The sequence below is a fragment of the Microplitis demolitor genome, chromosome 10 (assembly GCF_026212275.2).
Source record: "Microplitis demolitor isolate Queensland-Clemson2020A chromosome 10, iyMicDemo2.1a, whole genome shotgun sequence".
Classification (NCBI taxonomy): domain Eukaryota; kingdom Metazoa; phylum Arthropoda; class Insecta; order Hymenoptera; family Braconidae; genus Microplitis; species Microplitis demolitor.
Genome location: NC_068554.1, coordinates 2,851,594 through 2,860,271, shown reverse-complemented (window position 1 = coordinate 2,860,271; position 8,678 = coordinate 2,851,594).

Genomic DNA, 8,678 nt, shown 5'->3' with positions numbered 1-8,678 from the left:
ACTATATATATACATGTATTCTACACATGATACTTTAGTGCTTCCCGCCTTCAATTCATCTTCTTATGACTTCCCATCAATATGATTTTTATCTAAATGTTTCGCTTCAAAACATGATAGATATTAATATTGAAAATTTTTATTAATAATTAATGATAATATGAAAAAATATTTTTTATAATTGTATTTTATAAATTGGCCAGGAAATTTTTATTTTTTTTTCAAAAATATCAATATTTATTTTGAATTAGTTTTTTAAGCATCCGCCAGGTGGCTTCAGTATCAAATGTTTTCATAGTCAGAGATTTCACAAAAATAAATAAAATGTAAAAACTCAAATTTTGGAATTTTTGAGAAAATTTTTAGTTTTGCTGACATATAATAATTTTTCATTAAATTTCAAAAGTTTCTCATTTTTTAAATTCAATTTTTTAATTAAACAAGTAATTCAAAATAAAAATAATTTGAATTTCAAATTTTTTTGGTCTATGATATGAGCAATTGTCAGTAATGTAAAAATTTGGTTTAATTTTAAAATTTCGGAATTCGTAAATCGGTCAATTATTAGTCAAAAATTTATTAATAGAAATTACAAATAATTGAGTTATTGCTGATCATTAAATTATATGACAATAAAAAAAAAATTCTTGATTATTTTTGAAGTGTAAAATTAATTAAAAATATTTTGCCATGCCATGAAATTTATAACTGAGCTCTAAAATCAAAAAATTATAAAGCATCTGGCGGCTTTTGAAATAATATTATAAATGATTATTCAGGTAGTAGCATAAATGCGAGGGATGTGCGCAGCATGTGACACTCGAAAAATTTTCGTCTTTTTAAATTTAGCATTTGGACGTTTAGATTTAGAGCTAAAGCTTCGTCCTCAGGATATTTATAGACATTTGAGTATTTCATACCGGCAATACACATTTTGGGACGTCAAATATAAGTGAAACCACTGGTTTTACTATTAGCTGTACTACCATAGTACACTATATGGGAAGGAAGAAACACGTTTAGGACATGTGTTACCGCCAACCACCTCGGGCCCAACTATGTCCCTGACATTCAACACTGCCAGATTTTACTCCTAAAAATTTAAACGTCTCTATTTCCGAGTCGTCGTTTCACATACCATAACTCAAGTAAAAAAAAAACTTAACCTTTACATCTAAAGTCCATTAATCTAATCATCGGAAATTATTTTTCTTTATTATTTTCTGACCTCGAACTAACACCGGAAGAAAACCATGAAAATTTGAGTATCCCGAGTTGTAAAATCCTAAAACGGAAGGATCTCAGCTCCGAACATATTTAATTACATAGGCGGGCAAGATTTTAAATTCGTGTAAAGAGCGTAGCAAACCCGAAAAAAAAAAAAAATGATCATCACACACGAGCCGCTAAGAAAAATTAAAAAACTATCTGTAACATTGTTTTGCATTCGTTAAATAAGTTACAGCTGTTTTAACGACTTATACCAACTAAATAACTAGGGTAGTTTTTCACATCCACATTTTTTTGTCCGTTTCCTTAATTCGAAATAAAAAACAACATTCCATTCCGCTTTTTTTTCTAAAGTTGAAGTTCGAGCTTAAACCAAAGTTAAAAATAAACGTAATTATATTTTACGAGCCATTTTTATCTTGCTTTTTTTTATTATTATTATTTTAGTAACTTATTCTTTGTGAACTGCGAATTAAATGACAAAATAACTTAAACTTCACGAGAATAGTGTCTCTCGGGAAGTGTAAAAAATAATTCCATCAGCACAGTGTAATGTCCTACAGTCATTACTTTCAAGGGAGAAATATCCTAAAGGATAAAAAAAAAATTTCTTAGAATATTTTTTTTTTCATCCGGTAAAAAAAAGGAAATTTTGTATTCCATCAATTTTTTTTTATGACAATATTGTTAATGTTTTATTAACGCAATAATTTTCACGTACGGTCTTGCATGAAAATTTGAAAAAAAAATTTAATAGTTTTCTAAACAAAGCTACAGCTTCCTAGATGCGTTACCACATATGTATAATTTTCCAAAGTCCAGTTCCATTTGATAAACTCATACAGTTGTTGATACATAAATTATGGGAGCACGTGCTTGAGACTTGACTTCCGGGCATGCGTTTATAAAGATGCACGCTATGGAATATTATAAAAGCAAAACGTTAAATAATAAAAATAACTGAGAGTTTATTCCGCAAGGTGGTCGTAAGGAAATATCAGCAGTTGAATAAATAAAAAATATCCTCGTGTCGCCTCGGATTTTTTTTTGTTTTATTATCACATTATTTTTTAACTTTTTTTTTAACTAAATCTACTCTACACTTGTGATCACTCACTCTACTTGTCAACACTCCGGAACTCATGAATTTTCTGACGCCTTCAGATACATATTTAACGTTCCCCAAAAATATCAAACCTAATTCGACGAATTTTTGAATAAATTTCTAGTTAAAAAAACGTTTTTTCATAGAAAATTAATAACTTAACCTCTTATAAATTTAATTGGGGTAAAAGTATCATTTGTAGCCACTGCTCCAGTTTTGAACATTTAATTCTTAATTTCAAATAATCAAAAAGTATAAAACAAAATTTCCATTGCAATAATGTGACAAAAGTAGGGGAAGGAGGACAGAATGGTGTACCCCCAAAATTTTATATTTTTGAACATTTCAAAACTACTTGTGTAAATATAATTGAGCGTTCTTTTTAATTTTTTTTCTTAAACTTTTTCAAAAATAAATTTTCAGTTGAAAAATATTAATGACTTTTGTTTTATGATAAAAACTATTCAAAATTTTATTTTCTTCTTTTGTACCCAATAACCATGCAAAATATAATTTTTCATTATGTAAATTATTTGCAAAAAAGTTTAACCATCAAATTCATTTCAAATCCAGAAATTTTTTTTTCCTTTTTTAGGGAAGCCCCATTTTGCCCGCAAAAATGAAAAATTTTTTTTTTAACCATAATGGAAAATTTTTTCTATTTACTTTGAATTTCATTAGAAAAAAAAATTGAGTGTATTTGAATCCTTGAAAACTTGGTATTTCCTTAAGTACCCAAAACAGGGGTTTTGTCTCTCCCTCCCCTATCTCCGTAAACATTTTTAAATTAAATTATGCGTTTGCGCCTTTTACAAATTATTTTATTTAAATTTTCCAAGTGTCAAAACTGGTCTTAAGGTGGCCAAAAATGTTATCTTTATCTTACTGATTGATAAATATTTTTTTTTAAATTTTATATCTTATGTGCGCATGTTAAATTATCCAACTGTGAAATTATAGATCATTAGACTCGTGAAAGTGAAAATGTATTCGTATTTCTACGGTTGATTTTGCTGACTGTTGACATACTTATGTGACTGTCCGAGCAACTACTGAATTTTCTTGTGCTGGGTTTAATTTTCCTTGAGTTATAACTATAATATATTAAGCACATCATATATCACTGCAGGGGCATCTGACATATTTGTTGGAGAAAGTCAAAAGTTAACAAAAATACGGAAACTCGATATAGACATGCTGAGCTTTTATAAACAAGTGTCCTGGGAATTTTTCTTTTCGTGTTCAAAAAAAATATATGTATAAAATAATATATCCGGTATGGTAGGATGACTCGTGTTTTGACAGTTCCTGGGTATTGAAATAATGTCTTGCATATTTATGATTTTTTTTTAAATAAACTGCGATAAATTGTTAACAGTTTGTTTTTTTAATAAAATAAAAGTTTATGTTTTTAGCAAATTAACAATAAATAATTTATATATACATATTTATACATAAATGTGAAGAAAGTGATATTTAGTAAAATATCAAATTACTATTTCCGTTTACATGTAATTGGATACTAACTTACAAATTTAATGCCAATGTTTTCTTCAGTGAAAATTATTGACTATTTATTTGACAGAATCTCTTAAAACTTATTCACTGATGACATAAAGTCTCGGAAATATTTATTAATTAAATATTTACTGAAATAAATATCTATTCAGAGTTTAAGAATTGAAAATTGATCAAGTATTTGAATTGCCTATCGTCTTACTCAGTAGAAAACCGTCAGATTCAATTGTTGTAAATTATGCAGAAGACAGTAAAAATATGCATAATATGCAGATATTTATTTTCAAGACATAAATTCTCTTAATAATGTGCATGGAAAAGATATTTTTTATCTCAATTTTTAAAAGTATCGGTTTCCTCTCATATTTTCGGTTGGAAGACGATTTTCGTGCGACAACTGTTATAATTTAAAAATTTGAAAAAAAAATTAAAACCAATCAATGACTGATCATCGTAATATATATTATTATATGTATTATGACAATCGTCAACAATACGGAGAAATTATTATTGTTTGAAATATTACACGGAGAGTTTATATTAGTGTTGACAATACTTTTTTTGTAGATTCTACTATCTTAGATGGTAATTAAATTTGTAAAAGTCATGATAAATATAATAATTTAAATATTATAGTCAATACTATATAAGATGATGACTCTTAACATCGAGCGATCGTACAATTTATGATCTAGATCGATGGATTTACCATAAAAAGTACTTAAACTTACCAATCCCATCATAAAAACTACACAGTAAAGACCAACACTCAACTTTTTAATAATAATATATAAATATATGTCTGTGCGTGCGCGTGTATGTGTGTGCGTATGCGTGTGTGCACATGTGTGTGAGTGTGTGCGTGTATTATCATTATTATTATAATTATTATTAAAGAATTGAGTGTTTGTCTTTAGTGTGTAGTTGTTATCATAAGATTGTTAACTTTAACAACTTTTGATGGTAATTGTAAGCATCTAGATTGTAAATCGTAGGATCGCTCGGTTTTAGGATTTATCATCTTTAATGTTACAGTCTATTATTCAGATATTTAATTTTATAACAGTTGATAGTAAAGGTTACAATTGTATGCCAACATAACAGATAGTAAAAATCACTATACACCTGGTAAATTTTATTATTCACATCGTATTTATAATAACAACAAATAGTATTCGTTATTATTTAAATATCTTTGTGCTTTTTACAATACTTGGATGATAGTATTTACCATAAAATTCTCTTCATGTATAGCGTCACAGTAAAGCCTACACTGTGAAAAATTCCCATTAAATTTTACTATGGGTGCATTGTAACCCCGGACCATAAGAAAACTGATTCAAAATTTACAAGTGTACCATAGTAAACGTATGCGCATAGGTCCCAATTGTGTCGTCTGCGCATACCGTTTACTATGGGATACTTGTAAATTTTTTGCCAGTTTTTTTATGGTCCGGTGTTACAATACGCCCATAGTAAAATTTGTTGGAAATTTTTCACAGTGTAGCTACGTTGGTCACCTAATGGAAATTTAAATAAACACATGAAAAAATTTCCACGGCCATAGTAATTTTTGCATGGGTTTATTTAAATTTCTACCCGGTGGCCAACATAACCCGGCTTTACTATGAGATCATAGTAATTCAAATTTTTCGTGAAAAAATGCAAAAAAATTGAGTCAGAGGTTTTCTACTAAGACGATATATATTTTTCAAAAACACATTGATAAATAAATATTATTGTTTTATTTTTAAAATTAAAATTCAAGTACTACAGTTGATTGTTATGTGTCCATATACATATAGATATATATATATATATATATGTATATATAATTTTTTTTATTTTCAAGTATTACATCTTAATTTTTCAGAGTGAATTAATAAGCCCGTAGACGCGTGTGTTAAACAAAGATAAAAAATATAAAGTTACGCGTCACATCTTCGTGCGTGGTTTCCGGTCACTGCTTCCTTCCATCCTTAATGATCCAACGAGTTTTAGTTCTCTAACTTATAACTTTTAGTTTTACTATACAGTAATGTTATATTATGTTACATTACATATTTTGCTTTACTTGAGCTGTCTCAGGTGGATAACACATGATCTTGAGAACCTCATTAAATATTATATTATTTCTCAAAGAAATAAACAGTAAATGCCGGCAAATTTATGTGAATTATTTTTGACTTAACGAACCACAGTCATATTATAAAATACTTTAACACATGTTGCCATGTTTTAATGTATAATTTATATAATATTTTTTACTTTTTAAATCATTTCAAATAAATTAGTAATCTAGTATTGAAATTAAATGAGGGATTGACGGTCTTAATATTATGACAACGCATATATATATATATTTTTGCGCATACAAAAACCGAGTACCTGGAATCTGTTTAGTCTGTGTTCTCATACACTGAACTTGCAAACTCTTCAAAGGAAAATATATATTCAAATTCAAAAGAGTTAATAATAACTCTAAAATTCGCATTCCCCTATATTTTTAGTACATATTGTATTTAATAGAGAAACATTACTGACAAAATATTACAATTTTTAGTGTTTGAGTTTTGTTACTAAAATTAGATAAAAAAAAAAAAAAAAAAAAAAAAAAAAAAAAAAAGTTTCCAGTAAGTGGAATTATTTTTTTCAGCGATTTTTTGATTTGTTAGAATACGTGGAAAAATTTTTAGTAAATTCTTAAAATTTCTAGACTTAGACATTTAAAATGGGACACACATCGTGTAATACGTGGGCTGACTATTTTAATCGCCTTTTTTTTTCTAATCCATGTATTTTACAAACTCAGTGTAATTTATCGATTTTGATCAATTAGAGTTCATTTTATTGACAATTAAATTTTCTGTATCAAAAATTATTTTGAATACTTATTTTTGGCTCGAAATTTCAAATTTTCGTAACACAATTTTTATAAAAAAATTTTTTTTTTTGCGATAATTGAAATAATTTGGTTTTTATAACTAAAGTTGCAATTCGGAATTACTACAAATTTTGAAAAAGTATTAAATTGAAAATTTGGAAAAACATGTAGGTGAAGGAGAGGGGGGCAAAATGGGCCCCTTAAGAAATGAGAGCTAATATGTAATAAAATTAACTCCGAGTTGATTTTTAAAATTGAAACTCTGGTTCGGAGTAAAATTACTCATAGAGTGAATTTATTTTAATTAAAAATAAAATCCGTGATCACTCCGAATTGACAGCCTATTTTTTACCATAAATTATTGTTTTATAAAAACAATATAAATTAAAAACAATTAAAAATCCAAAGCGGATGCGAAAAAAGAACATCCATAATAAAAGTATTTTTCTCATAATTAAAAAAAAAAAAAAATACTAGTGTATAAAAATAAAAGATACAAAACGATATAAAGTTAATTTAAATGGTTGTTGAAGTTGATGGCCTTTTTAAATTACAACGCACCTGTCTAGCGAAAATGGATTATTAAAGCACCGGCGTTTTCTGTTGAGCACGTGCTGTGTTATATATATATATGAATATGCTATATATACCTATGTATAATTACACCCGAGTTTATACATATTTATATTTATATATGTATAATACATACGAGTATTGTGATGATAAGGTCGTGGTTAGTGTACAGTTGTATAAGAAATGGGGAGATTCCCCCAAGTTTGCTTCAAGTTCAAAGGCGGTAAACAGCGGAAGGAATATATATCTTACGCTTGCTCAAACTATTTGAAGGTGAAGGGACAATATTTTGCCATATATTTTAAATAAACATATTTTATTTATTTATATATTTTTTTAAAATAATTGTATTGGAAAATTTTCGAGTTCCATCTGCGAAAAATTGTAGTTAATTTAAAAAAACACGATGATGCGCGCGCATATATGTATACTTATCTATGCAAATTTAATTGAATGATATAAAAAATGTAAAATATAAAATATGATAAATTTTTATATTTAAATTGATGGGTAGAGATGTTAAAATCAATGTCTCAAGTGTCTGAAACATTCTACGGGTCATTAATCATCATTTTATCGATAGGAGTTGTTGGTTTAATTTATTGCAAGTAAATATAGTTTCATGCGGGTTCTTATTGATTATTAATATTCACTATATATTTAGCATTTGAGTATAATAATTTATCATTAATAGGGGAAGGGGTGGGCGAAATAGGCCCGCTAAAAAAATTTATCGGTGTGACTTTTTTTTTTAGTCTCCAAATAAGTATTCGGTATCGATAAGACCCGAGCATAAAAAAATTTGAAATTTAAGACAATGTCCCTCTAAAAAATTCATGAGTGAATGTAACAGACATCATACAAATTTTAAACTACAAAATTTAGAGTAAATAATTAAAAAAATAAAATTTGAAAAAAAAAGGACTTTTGACAAAATTTGTCATTAATAAGTGCATTTTTTAAAAATATTTTTTTTTTTTAATTATTTACTCTATTTATTTATAATTTTAAATTTATCTAATGCTACATTCATGCTCATGAAAAAGTAAACTTTTTAAATTTATTTTAAAAATCGAATTAATTTTATTTCTCACATAATAAAAATAAAGTAAAATTTTGAAAAATAAATTTTATGTATTTTTTGTCAGGAATTTTGAGCGGCTCAAATATAGTCTGGTCTATTTTGCCCCTGTATAGAGCTAAAAAAAATTAAAACTGTCCATTTCGCTCTGTAATTACAGATAATAAAAAATATCAGACGACCCATTTTACCCACTTTTCTTTCCGTATATTATTAAAAAAAAAAAAAAAAAAAAGTAAATATTTATTTTCGAAAAATAGTTCGCGGTTTTATTTATAAAGGTTAGC